The 15,257-nt window shown below is 33.3% G+C and overlaps 1 pseudogene; it reads left to right on the top strand.

The window, feature by feature from the left end:
- The first annotated feature begins 1,521 nt into the window (after positions 1-1,521).
- On the top strand, positions 1,522-2,386 carry LOC143628405 (ethylene-response factor C3 pseudogene; annotated as a pseudogene).
- The last annotated feature ends 12,871 nt before the right edge of the window (positions 2,387-15,257 follow it).

Here is a 15,257-nt window from a genome sequence, read left to right as displayed (position 1 = left end):
TGCCGGAAAATCATATAACATTGTTGGCCATTAGAGTATAATATATAACCTTACTAGAAAATCGATCTACATTACCGGAATATAGAAGATGGTGGATGGTGGAGTTAGTAAGTCGAGAGAGATAGGGAGAGAGAGATAGAGATTAAATACAAACAAAAACGGAAAACAAAAATCTTACCGGAAAATCGTAAAAACTTCAAAATATCAATTCAATCTTGGATTTTGATATACAACCTAAAGAGATTATTACAAAATCATCTAACAATTAAAATAAATATAAACCATATCGGAAAACCTTACTTGAAAAAGATATTACCTTGCCAGAAAATCAAATAACATTGTTGGCCATTAGAGTATAATATATAACCTTACCGGAAAACGATTAATCCCGATCTACATTACCGGAATATAGAAGATGGTGGATGGTGGAGTTAGTAAGCCGAGAGAGAGAGAGAGAAGTTAAAATGATTTTGATGGAAAATATTAAGGTTTAAATAAGTATTTTGGTGTTTGGTCAACATGACACATGGCACAATATTAGAGCTTCTGAAAATGATAGTTTGATGACTGGATTGCACATGTGGACAGCCTAGTTGAAGGCCATGTGTCCACATTGTATTGCTTTAATAGTATTTAAATATTAAAGTGAATGTTGAATGTTGTAAAGCTAGAACTTACTCAGCGGGACTAACTGTTTAGTATGCATATCAGCTTGACACGTAAGCTTGAGGTAGGAATAAGGACTGGTTGACATTTTGACGGGCCATTCGGGCTAAAAACTGAAATTCTTACTTAGCCTCCATTATAGCTAGGTTAAAGACAAATAAACAATGTTAGTGTGCTTTGTTTGAAGTTTGACTATGTAAGAATTTCCGTTGCTATTACGTTTAAATTTGAAATGTAAGAACTATATTGAATATGTAAACCAAACATATGAGACTCCTGGTTCAGTGTTTCACTCTTAACCCATACGTAGTCTCTAAAGAAGTTGCCCTTTCAACCTATACTTAGGGGGTGTTTGGAATTCCTTGTTTTACCTCTTTATAATTTATAAGTTAGAAGGTGTTTAGAAAAGTTAGGTTTTGTGAATGTATAAGTTATAAGTTACAACTTTCTAACTTATAACTTGACCTATATAGGAGGTAAAATAAGGAATCCCAAACACTCCCTTAGTCTCCAAAGAGGCTATCCTAATAATAGTTACATATCACACCTTCTAGTTGTGTATCGATGTCTCGATCATCCTCATTTCGTTATGAACATGAACACAATTTAGTTTATTGTAAAGGAGTCAAGTAGTAGAACACAAATACAAAAATAGTAATAACTATAATAATCACAACTACATATAACTATTCATGTTCAAATTACACAAGAAAATTATATCTTATAGTTGCTCATAATCTCGTATTTAAGTTTTTTCCACCAATAAAATACTTAAGTCAATGTATATCTTTAAAAATCATAAACTTGGTAAGTTGTTAATATTATATATAAAACTATATATCTATATATAGATTGATGTTTTCCAAGGAGAGAAGAACTGATTGAACCCAGCCAGTTGATGATGGATCTTTCACAGTCATCCCAAGAAGGAAACAATGATTGCTCCCCAAATGAAGAAGTCATAAATTCAGAAAGGAGAGAAGAAGAAGGTGATCAGAAGAAACAATATGTTGGTGTTAGAAAGAGACCATGGGGAAAGTTTGCAGCAGAGATAAGGGATTCGACACGAAACGGGAAGAGAGTCTGGCTCGGGACATTTGATACCGCAGAGGAGGCCGCTTTGGCGTATGATCAAGCATCATACTCAATGAGGGGCTCTTCATCTTTTCTAAATTTCTCAGTTGAAACCATCAAGAACTCTCTCAATGGAATCCAGTGCTGCAGTAACGTGGGTGGGGAATCGCCTGTACTCGCTATAAAGGCGATGCATAAGCTTCAAAGATCAATGTCTTTGTCGTCGTCGAATTCGAGAGAAGATAACAAGCAGCAGAAAGACTTAATAGTTTTCGAAGATCTAGGATCTGATTTGTTGGATGAGCTGCTAAGTTCATAGAGATTACTTTATTTTGTGCTCAAATGTCATATTCTCCGCCCTTGGAGCCTCCAAATGATAATTAATATTGTGGTTATCAAACCTCTTCTATTGGCAAAAAGAATGATGTTTTGATACTTCTGGTGAAGGTAAGCTTATACCATTGATTTGAATGTTCGTTAAAACACACCATTAAGTACCTAGTTGACGAACTAGATATGACAGAAGAGTCCTTGTAATCTCTTATAAGTTTTATGTGAATTCCTTATACTGCAAAATTAGTGTTAGGAAAAATATCTTGTCCTTCAAACTGCAAAATTAGCGTTAAAAAAATCCTTCTCTGTTTTATGTATCGAATATTCGGATCCCTGAGCAAATATCAGGATACACCCCTAAGTCAATGCCTTCTTCTAAATCCACCACTTCTTGAAACAATTAAAGTTCATGTTTTGTTCAGTAATATTTAGGAATCTTAAAGCTTAATATATTTTTTTATGAACAACGAATAAAGTTGGGTTACCCAGAGTAACTCAATGGCAAAATACGGCTCCATACGTCGTGATTACAAACAACGTTGGTTGCCCAAGTTCATCATCTCTTGTGCTGGGAAATACTCGCCGCCCGAAAACCCACTGCGTTCAAATCCAATTACAATCGGATTTGAACTGGAGACATTGCGTTGTCTAACCCAAATCTTCAAGCTTAAATTAACTTTTGTTGGATGACTCAAAGCCAAAAAATCTACTATTACCAGACATAAAATATGTTGTTACTCTCCTCAAAATGGTAAAACAGATGAAAGTTACAGAATTATTATATGAAATGAAAGAGTTGTAATCTCAAAACCCTACAACTAGGGTAAAGTCAACCTAGCTACTTGTCAGGTAATGTTGATCATGTGTCCCTGTCAACCTACGTCGCATGGAAAAGTGATTTTGTAAGGAATCGTGGCAAATATATACGATGTTTACTGTTGTTCTATTTAATTCAAAAGCATATTGCATAATCCAAAATACCTTTCAGCTATTACATGCCATTAATCATTTAATAATTGTTATTATTTTCAGTTGTAATATATTAATACATTTATTGTTTTCAATGTATTTTCTTATCATTGTAAGATAATATTGAATTAAGAAACTAAAATATTAAAACAAAATGGTATGTGTGTCGAAATAAAAACCAAACCTGACTGACCCAACTTTCTTCGAACGGAGATAGAAACAAAGTTCGGGTGGCGGCGTGGTTAAACCCTAAAACGAACGACCTTCTTTTGTGATTATATTCACGTGCGTAATTTGCGCAACCTAACCCTGATTTTTGAATTCTGAAAATACTCAAGAAAAGCAATAAAACATACAAGAGGTTTAACGTGACTTGAGTGACCTACATCCACATGTAACAAAGTGTTCTTTATTAAGTGACAATAATTGCATGTACATAAAAATAGACACTAAACTATGGGTTGTAAATTAGATATTTGGCATAATCATAAAAGATGTTACTTCTTTATTTTATTAATCTTAATCTATAATCTATAATATATATAAACGAAGACATAAAAATCCTACGTGTCGCGATGTGGTCGCTCCCCCTTTTTTTTAAGTTACCAGATTTGCTTGATTTTTAAATAGAGGTATCTCATGTATTTGACCCGAATTCATGGGTATGGGCCTTACCAAACCCAGATATTCCTTAAACGGGTTATAACATCTCATTAAATAAAAAATTACTCTCCCCAAATTATAGATGTAAAAATCCTATAAAATAGGATATACTAAAAATTAATATCTTATTTATTTTAAAAAGATATATAAATATATATATATATATTATTTAAATTAAAAAACCAATTTTATAGTAAAAAAACAAACGGGTCTTGGGTCACATTAAAACCATATAGCTTTTAAACCGAGTTATAACATCTCATTTGTTTGTGAAACAATTTATCATCAAACCATAAGTATATTATTAATATTCATACAATAAAAAAAATATTAGAACAAACAATATAAAACAACGTCTGATCAAACCATAAGTATATTATTAGCTATCATAAATATTATTTATAATTAAAAAACCAATTTTATAGTAAAAAAAGATAAACGGGTCTTGGGTCTCATCAAAACCATATAGCTTTTAAACCGGGTTATAACATCTCATTTATTTATGAAACAATTTATCATCAAAACATAAGTATATTATTAACTTTCAATTAATACAAAAATATAAATTTAAAAAATAAATAAATATTAGAACAAATAATATAAAACACCCCCGTAATACGAGGGACAAAAACTAGTAATATATATAAACGAAGACATAAAAATCCTATGTGTCGCGATGTGGTCGCTCCCCCTTTTTTTGGAGTCACCAGATTTGCTTGATTTTTAAATGAAGGTTTCTCATGCATTTGACCCAAATTCATGGGTATGGGTCTTACCAAACCCAGATATTCCTTAAACGGGTTATAACATCTCATTAAATTAAAAATTACTTTCACCAAATTATTTATGTAAAAATCTTATAAAATAGGATATAATAAAAAATAATATCTTATTTATTTTAAAAAAATATATATATTATTTAAATTAAAAAACCAATCTGATAGTAAAAAAATAAATGGGTCTTGAGTTTCATCAAACTATAAGTATATTATTAACTTTCATAAATATTATTTATAATTAAAAAACCAATTTCATAGTAAAAAATAAACGGGTCTTGGATCTCATCAAAACCATATAGCTTTTAAACTGAGTTATAACATCTCATTTATTTGTGAAACAATTTATCATCAAACCATAAGTATATTATTAACTTTCATATAATAAAAAAATATAAATTAAAAAAATAAATGAATATTAGAACAAACAATATAAAACAACCCCCGTAATGCGGGGTCGCTCCCCATTTTTTTAGAGTCTCCAGATTTGCTTGATTTTTAAATGGAGGCTTCTCATGCATTTGACCCGAATTCACGGGTATGGGTATTATCAAACCCAGATATATTTTAAACGAGTTATAACATCTCATTAAATTAACAACTAATCTCACCAAATATTTGATACAAAAATCCTATAAAGTAGGAATATACTAAAAATTAATATCTGATTTATTTAAAAAAAGATATATGTTATTTATAATTAAAAAAACCAATTTTATAGTAAAAAAATAAACGGGCCTTAAGTCCCATCAAACTCATATAGCTTTTAAACCGGGTTATAACATCTCATTAATTTGTGAAACAATTTAATATCAAACCAAAGAATATTATTAACTTTCATAAAATAAAAAAAATAAAAAAATAGATAAATATTAAACATAAATAATATATAAAGACCACCCGTAATACGGGGGATAAAAACTAGTATATATATAAACGAAATATTCCTATATTCTCTCAAGTTATCAGATTGCTTTATTGGTAAATGGAGGTTTCTCATACATTTGACCGAATTTACGAGTTGAGTCTCACCAAACCCAGATAGACCTAAACGGGTTATAACATCTCATTAAATAAAAAATGAATCTCACCAAATATTTGATATAAAAATCATATAAAACAGGGATATATTAAAATAGGTATCTTATTTTTTATAAAGATATTATTTATAATAAGGAAATAATTTTATAGTTAAGGAATAAGGGAGTCATGGGTCTCACCAAACTAAAAAAGTTTTAAAACCGGGTTATAATGAGTATGTTTGGCAGGAAACTTTTAGGAGATTTAAGGAGTTTCTATCTTCAAGCTTTTAAGAAAAAAACTCATACTCAATTAAAAGTCTTATTTGGTTCAAGGATCTTGAAGCTTTTAGGTTAGGAGAAAAAACTTAAAGTTAGCTTCTATTAGTAACGTTTAAAAAGAGTTACAAGTTTTTTGTATTTTAGTTTACTTAAATAACTTTCCGAAATAAATATATTTACTATTATAGTTTTTATTTATGCCCATTTTAGTATTTTATACGTTTTATTAAAAGCTTAGCTACTCTGCCAAACATCTAAATATATCTAGTTACAGCTACCAGTTTCAAGCCATCACCCACCAGCTTCCAGCTACAGCTAGCCGCTAGTTTTGCCAAACATACCCAACATCTCAATTATTTGTCAAACTCTTTCATTATCAAATCTTATGTATATTTATTAACTTGCTTACAATAAATAAAATTTAATCCAATAAAAAGATATAAATATTATAAACGAATAATGTAAAACAACCGTAACATGGTGAATAAAAACTAGTAAATATATGTAAAATCAATTCTAAATCACCATATAACTAGCTAGAAGAATTCCAATCACTGGAGTTTTTTTTTATATTGCGTTTCAAAAAAAACCTAGCTAGAAGAGCCGCTTGCACCCCATAACTGCAAATCGAATTCATTGTTTTCTAGGAAGAAGATGGTTGTGGTTTCACTCATGCTCGGTATGTATATATCTTTCAGGCACTATATACTGAAATTGGTATTAGCAATAGAAATTGACGAAAAAAGGTCACCAAAGTAATGTTAAAATGATCGTAATATCAAAAGTTTATTTGTAAATCCATCGCATTTAAAAACAAACATAATATAAAAAAGGAAAATTAGATTTAAATGATTTCAACTATTGGCAACAATTTCAACTAATAAAATGTTTGATGTATGTTCCACATTTTAACATATTTTTCACCAATAGGCTCTGACTAACAAAATCCTAACACTATTATTCGCCGAAAAAACATTTTTAACCAAAATAAAAAAACACTCATCTTTGTCCAGAAATCATGAATTTCTTCTTTAGTCCCAAACAATAATATCATAAAGGTAAGATCATTCATGTATATATATAATTTATTGCTTTGATGTAACTGAACTTACCAAACTGTTCGGACTTAATTTCCGTCCTTGAGTCAATGAGGCGGGTTGGGCGAACTCATCAAGCCTATGATGAGTTGGTGTCTTACTTATCAAGTTGATACGTGACTTGATTTATATGGAATAAATTACTTGGTGAACAAGTCGAGCCAATGACTTAAACAACAAGGAATTTATTTATTTATTATTTAAATATGTTTTTACTAATTAGTATTTGAGTATGATAAGGAGTTTGTATTCTAGTCTAATTAGGTTTTCATGTTTAAACTAGTATATATACCCGAGCTTGTGGGTTATATAATTACGAGTTTAAGAATTGTAATTTTCAAGCTAATGAGAATTACAAAGATCGAACTTATGATCTAAATTTTCGTTTTTGTGTTTATCGATCCTGATCACCAAACTTCAATTGGTATCAGAGCTATTACGCTCTTGGAGTTCATCTATCAAAGCCGAAGATCGAAGTTGCGATCGTTCCGGCAAGTTCCTTTGTTTATGTTCAAGATCGACGAAAGTCTTTCCTTAGTGTGTTGAAGACAAACTTGAGGTTTGAACGCCAACGTGAGATTAACTTTTCTTGAGTCAATCTCATTGGTTCTTGAATTTGAAAAGATTTATGAAGAAGTTATTTTTATTTTCACACCATTAATTGTTTCTGTTCAACAACTACAATTAGTTTTTTGTTCCAGACAATGTTTTAAAAACTGGTATTATACTTATACCGGATTGGATTAAAAAATGGTACAACCGGTTGAACCGGGTTACACCGGAAGGTTCAACCGGTTAAATAGTTTACTTTATAATTTTTAATAAATGTAACTTTAATCCAAAAATAGCACAAAACTAAATGATTTCATATCAAAAATATAATCCAAAAATTAATCAATATTAAAAAAACAATGCAAAAGCACTCAATCTTTAAAATATAGTCATAAAGTTTACATGTTTGAATGTTAATTGTTTAGTTAAAAATAATTTTAAAAAATTATGGACTGCAAATATAAAAAATTTCTCGGATTTAAAACCGGTTGCCGGTAAAATCCGGTATTTTAGACAAAAACCGCCGGTACGATGTTTTAGCAAACCGGCCAAAAATACCGGACTTAAAATACCGGCCTGCTGTGCGAAATCCGGTTTAATCGGTTCAACCGGCCGGTTTGAACCGGTTTTTAAAACACTGGTTCCAGAAATCTTTAGACTAATTAATTCTTGGTTGAATTAATTCTTTTATTCCACTCCATATTTTTCTTATTTACCAACTTTGGGTTTTATTGTGGTGGTTAACGACATCTAAAGATATCAGCACAACAACAGTTTATTTTTCTTTCAAGATTTTAATCAAAAGACGACGAGGTGAGTCATCTTTCGGAATTTGTATTCAAGATCGATCCAAGATTTTTGAAAACCTATAGTCGACGAAGAAGAAGAGAAGCCATGGGTGATCAGCCGAAAAACCAACCTAGTAATCGAACCGCTATTTCTCTACAATGTCCGATGCTAACCAAAACGAATTACACCATTTGGGCTGTCCGGATCAAAGCGGTGTTCCGCTACCACCGAATATGGGATGTTATTGAGCCGGAAAGTACGGACGAGAAGAAGAATGGTGCCGCCATTGCTCTTTTCTTTCAATCCATACCGGAATATCAAATCATGCAAGTAGCCCAATACGAGTCGGCTAAAGAGATTTGGAATGCCATAAAAGCCCGGTATGTCGGAGCGGAGAGGATTATAGAAGCACGTCTACATACCCTTATAACTGAATTTGAAGGAATGAAGATGAAGGATTCCGAGTCCATAGACGATTATTCCGGGAGATTATCCCATTTAGCAACTAAATTTGCAGCACTTGGTTCCTTATAGATGAAACAAGATTGGTCGTAAAGTTTTTAACTGCCATGCCTAAAAGATTCATAAATATTGTAGCTTCTATCGAGCAGATGGTAGATCTCAAGACACTCAAGTTTGAAGAAATAATTGGGCGTCTTAAAGCTTTTGAAGATCGTGTGAGTAGTGCTGAAGACGAACCCGATAGTCATGGAAAGTTATTGTTCAATAAGGCAAGAAAGTTTAAAGGAAAAGGAAAGGGCAACGATCGAGACGAAGAAGGTAATTCGTGGAAGAAAAGGGATTATTCAGGGGTTCAATGTTTTCGTTGTGACGAGACGGGTCACTACGCTTCGGCATGCCCGGAGAGAAGAGGAAAATGCATCGAAGTAAACTTAACCGAAGCAAACGAACCAACAACAAAGAAGGAAATTTTAATGAAGATAAGCATTAATGATCAAGTCATGTTGAATGAAGAAAGCGTGCATCCTAAGCGGTACGAGTCGGAACGATGGAGGATGGTCTTTGGTACCTCGATAACGGGCGAGCAATCATATGGCATGTATGAAATCTTACTTTTCTGAATTAGATGAAACCGTTGTTGGGCAAGTGTGTTTTGGTGGTAGTTCGTGTGTCGACATCAAGGGAAAATGTTCCATTACAATTATTTGTGATGACGATGTTGAGAGAATTATCTCAAATGTTTATTTTATCCCGAACTTAACGAGCAATAGTTTAAGTTTGGGACAAGAAACCAAACATGGGTTCAAGGTGATTATGGAGGATGACCAACTTTTAATTCTTGACAAATCGAGAAAGGTGATTATGAAGTCGATTAGATCAAGAAATCGGTTGTACAAGGTTAGGCTTCGAGTTAAAACACCGATTCGGGTTGAAACACCGATCTGGGTAGAAACATCGATGTGTTTGCTATCAAGTACTTCGGTTAGAAAGTTTGATGACCGAAGTACCCCTATGGTTAATCTCGATACCGAACTCGGTAAAAAGGCATATCGGAATCACGACCAGGTTAAGAACCAAATGCATGTTTCTCGAGATGTAATTTTTTATGAGAAAAGAGGGTGGGACCGGGTTGATAAAAATCCTAAAAACCGAGTTAATTTGCTTAAGAGAAGCTCGAGTAGGGCTACACCAAGTGTTACAACCCAAGCTGATGGACCGGTTCTTTGTTTGTCTGGTATGCAAACTGACCCAGGTCCATCTACCGTGAGATGGTTGACTCGAACCAACACTTTTCCAAAGAATATTAATGATTTTATGTTGGATAGAAAGGTTCGTTTCGAGCGAGGAAGAGAAAATGATTTTGATGACCCGAAATTACTTTTAACTCAAGATGATGAACCGGCGAGTTATGTCGAGACATCCAGAGAAAAAGAATGGGAGAATCGAGACAAAAGAGAAATGCTCGGAGTTAAAGATCCACCAATTTTTGAGTCTGAAATTAGGGGGGTGATTCTTGGACTTAGTTCCGTTGTCGAGTCAATGAGGCGGGTTGGGCAAACTCATCGAGCCTATGATGAGTTGGTGTCTTACTTATCAAGTTGAGCACGTGACTTGATTTACATGGAATAAATTACTTGGTGAACAAGTCGAGCCAATGACTTGGACAACAAAGAATTTATTTATTAAATATTGTGTAAATATGTTTTTACTAATTAGTATTTGAGTATGATAAGGAGTTTGTATTCTAGTCTAATTAGGTTTTCATGTTTAAACTAGTATATATACCCGAGCTTGTGGGTTATATCATTATGAGCTTAAGAATTGTAATTTTCGAGCTAATGAGAATTACAAAGATCGAGCTTATGATCTAAATTATCGTTTTTGTGTTTATCGATCCTGGTCACCAAACTTCACAAATAACCCAATTACTAATTAGTAGTATAAAATAAGAGTTTGGTGCCACAAATAGTTAATTTGCTTTAGTTTTGTATATAGGATTATTATTTCATACTTCAGCAATAAGTTTTCATTTGGCCTGATGGTGTTGTCCGAAGTTGTGCTTTGTGTTACGGTTGACAACCCAAGTTCGAGTCTCGCTTTGTACAAACTTTGTGTTTTTTTTTGTTAATATTTTGGTGGGCCCCGGTCATGTGGGTGGGTTTTTTACATGTGGGTTTTTCTTAAGATGACGCGTGGATGCCAGGTGCTGTTGTTTTTGCGTAATATAAGTATTTCATTCACTTTTTTCATTAAACTGTTTTGCATGTTTTGTGGGTGCTTCAGGTTAGGACTGCCTTTCATCTTATTTCGTTTTCTTTACATTTGTTGTTACTTTGATGTTATTGGTGTTATTCATGGATGGAATTTAAGTTTTTTTGGGTCTGTCGCTTGTCCTTGGAACTGAGTTTTAGGTTTTTATGGTTTCGGTTTTGTATGTGTTTCTAAAACTATTTGGGTGGTTTTTGTAGTGGCTTTGATGTTTTTGATAGTTAAATGTAGTTGTATGGTTTTTTAGAATGCTTAATTTAAATTTTTTAGGCCAATTGTAGAGTTTATGGTTCTTGACTTGGTATGGTTGGCATGATTGAGGTTTTTTATTGTGTTTTTTTTTCTACAATTTTTTGTGGTTGATTCGTTAGAAATCAAGTTTGGTTTACTGTTCAGCATTAATTTCATATTTTGTTTAGGCGAGTTTATTTTAAGAGATAAAATCAATGTGATTATGAATCCCTTTTTCGGTTCACTTTTTAGCCTAAATCGAATCAGTTTAAGTTCCGTTTGGTCGTATTCGGACCCGTTTTTTATAATTGAGTGTCTATTATTCAATGTCAAGTCAATAAAACAAAAAAACTAACCTGGTCTGGGCCAGTTTAAGTTAAACGAACGAGTTTATTTTAGGAGATAAAATCAATGTGATTATGAATCCCTTTTTCGGCTCACTTTTTTACTTAAATCAAATCAGTTTAAGTTCAGTTTGGTCGGTAATCGGACCCGTTTTTTATAATTGAGTGTCTATTATTCAATGTCAAGTTAATAAAACAAAAAAACTAACCTGGTCTGGGCCAGTTTAAGTTAAACGAACGAGTTTATTTTAGGAGATAAAATCAATGTGATTATGAATCCCTTTTTCGGCTCACTTTTTTACCTAAATCAAATCAGTTTAAGTTCAGTTTGGTCGGTAATCGGACCCGTTTTTTATAATTGAGTGTCTATTATTCAGTGCGAAGTCAATAAAACAAAAAAACTAACCTGGACCGGGCCAGTTCAATTTAGACGTTCGTGTACCTTGAAAATTTGACCCGACTTATTACCCGTAAACATATCCTTACGTGAACTGACCTACTGCTGGTAATCTGTCAAAGTCAGTTTGACTATTACAATTCAATTGTTTAATTCCAATACTACCCTTGGTAGCAAAACAGTTCTGCAACTTCACTAATATTGGCTGTGGTGAAAGTCAACGGCACTAATACCAACAAGAAAAGCTTTCACCCGCACTCTAATCAAATCCAATCTCAAAACTTAAATAAAAAGGTACTTCGGTTCATAGTTATGTTTCGTATAATAGATTAACCTTTAATTATTTAGTCAAGACAACCTCTAGCTCATACTCCAGACCCGTTTTTTTATAAGTAAAACTTCAACTCTATATAAAAAAAATCATATACTTTATTACTCATATCGTCAACTTTTAGAAGAAAATCCCGAATTCAGACTCATTTGAGTTGCTTTACTTTACTGGATGTATCGATATTCATACTCACCTTATTTGTTTTAATATAATGGAGTTTTATATATGAATATCAAGCAAATCAAATGTCACAACAGGGTTCTTTCATTAAGCTGAAGTTAATGCATACATAATTGTTTTTTTGTTACAATAATAAAAGCATAGAGATATGACCAGTTTATTAAACCAAAGTACCATTTCGGTATTCGTTTCTAACCTGTCAACTTGCTGAGTATGCGGGGATATTTAAACGTTCAACATTAAAAGAAAGTTGATGTCAGCACTGACTTTTTTTTGTTTCAATTTATATTTCTCATGGATAGCTTGCAGTGTTTTGGTGAGCTTTAATCTAAGGTATGTTTTTTTTGTCAACTTAATGTTCGTGTTATATATACTTTATATGTTTCGCGTTTGGTTTTTATAGAGGGTTTACGGTTCACTGTTTAAACGAGACGGAAGTCGTTACTTGGTTTATTAGTTCAATTGCATCTAATAACATTACGTCATCTTTTTTAAATTGCATTTAGTTGAAACCAAAAACTGAATAACACTTTTACATCTTTGCATATAATTCGATCAAGTTTTGAAAGATGATTAAAAAAAAATAAAGTCTTCAGTAAACAGTCCCGTATTTTAAAACTTTGTTTACGAGCCTCTATTATCTACTATCATGCCAGTGAAACAAGAAAGTAAACCGGCACGGCCAGTTCAAAGTCAACCTAAGTATTGATTTGGTATGAATTTCTAATCTATCACCTTTCCGAAAAACCAAATTTATTCCTGTTCAAGTTAAATCTAATTACAAATTTAGTACGGATTTCTAATCTAGCATCTTGCTGAATTTGTTCTCCGGTTTACAGTCCTGTTTCATCCAATGGGTTAACTTCTGCCATTTTACTCAAAAAAATCTCTAAGTCAGTATCCAGACGCGTTCTTTATAAATTTGTTTATGAATGTCTGTATCCGGTTTCAAGGTAGCAAAACAATAATCTGAATCGACCCGGGCTGGTTCAAATAAAACCTAAGTGCAAATTCGGCATTGATTTCTAATCTGGCACCTTGCCGATACTGCGGGAGTAGTTTAACATTTAACTGGAAGTTGATATTAATAATCTTTTTTTCAGTTTGAATTTTCGTGGATATCTTGCATCGTTTTGTTCAGCCTAATCTAAGGTACGTTTATTTCAATTTAATGTTTGTGTCGTGTTTGTTTCTGTCTGGTCTTTATTTATGTATTTCGTTTGATTTTTAAAGTGTTGGACCATTTAGTTTATTAGAGGTTATAGCTGTATAAGTATTCCCTAAGTTATTATCTAAATTTATACCATTTAATTAACTCAATAATGTCTGGGCCATCGAAAGACGATAGTGAATGTCAAGCCTCCCGGAAAAGGTCACGGTCCCCGTTAGGATCCGGTGTATTGTCAGCTAATGTTGTGGCTTGTGATGTCGACAACCAGATTATTGTTAGTCGTAAAAATGTTGTTTTAGGTTTGTCTGCGTATAAGTATTCTGAGTCTATGTTTACACGTTCGCGGAACACACTGTTGAATCGTAGTAATCCTTCTGTCTCTTCGGTTGGAACGTCTTCGGTTATCACTTCTGTCCATGATCTTGGTGACTGCACTTTGGTGTGCGAGTTTTATGGTGCTCTATTTTGGAACGCGGAACGATTAGCTTCCTTTCCAGCAAATAGGAGGCCACGATATACCCAGTGTTGTAAGAATGGTTATGTGCGCTTGTGTCTTCCTCGTGATCCACCTGGTCAACTTAAGAAGCTTTTAGAGCTTCTAGATTATCTTGAAGGCATCCGTGCTTACAACTCTATGTTCGCCATGACTTCGTTTGGTGCGAAGGTTGACCGTTCGGTAAATAGTGGATCAGGTCCTTACGTTTTTAAAGTTGAGGGTTAAATCTCCCACTGGCTTAAATCTCCCACTAGCTTGGGAGTTTATGTCCTAGTGATGGTGAACCTCCAAGGTTTTTGCAGATGTACATTTACGACACTGATAACGAGATTCGCAACAGAATGCAACAGTTTAGCGAATCTCAGGAGGTTAAGTTGTCTGAAGGTATTGTACGTATAATTAAAGATCTGTTGGACATCAACAATGAGTTGGTGAAGCTTTTCCGTACAGCTCGCGATATTTGCTCTTCCAACAATATTGTTTCCTTTAATGTGTGTCACTATAAGTCTGCTAGACAAGTCTCATATGGTGCGCCAGCTCCAAACACTATTGGTGCAATTGTCCACGAAGGTGTCACGTGCAGAAGATTTTGATATCGTTATTCATCATAAAGATGGTCGACCTCAACGCATAAATAAGCTTCATAGTCTTTACATGGCGCTTCAGTATCCACCGTTACATATTTATGGTGAACATGGTTGGTCTCTTGACATGTGTCTTGCTTCTAACAATAATCGTAAAAACAGTCGCCTGACCCTCAACATGTACTACAGCTTTATGATGCATGATAGGCGTAATCATTACTCTTTGATCTTAAGAAGTGGTCGTCTTTCCCAACAGTATTTTGTAGACGCTTATATCTGTATTGAGCAGAATCTTCTCGATTATGTCCGGTTAAATCAAAATCTGTTTAGGCCAGATTCCTTCAAGGGGTACATGATGCCATTTCTAAAGGAGACACCGAAGGTCATAGTGTTGGAAAGCGTGTTGTTCTTCCATCGTCGTTTACCGGAGGCCCAAGATATATGTATAAACATTATCACGATGCTTTGGCAATCTGCCGTGTCTACGGCAATCCACAGTTCTTCATAACATTTACTTGTAATGTAAAGTGGAAAGAAATTGTTTGATACATGACTCAGTTCCCATCTCTTAAG

The sequence above is a fragment of the Bidens hawaiensis genome, unplaced genomic scaffold (assembly GCF_021521415.1).
Source record: "Bidens hawaiensis isolate Kalapana, Puna unplaced genomic scaffold, B.hawaiensis_p1.1 tig00004973_1, whole genome shotgun sequence".
Taxonomy (NCBI): Eukaryota; Viridiplantae; Streptophyta; class Magnoliopsida; order Asterales; family Asteraceae; genus Bidens; species Bidens hawaiensis.
This window is presented reverse-complemented; position numbering and strand designations above follow the sequence as displayed.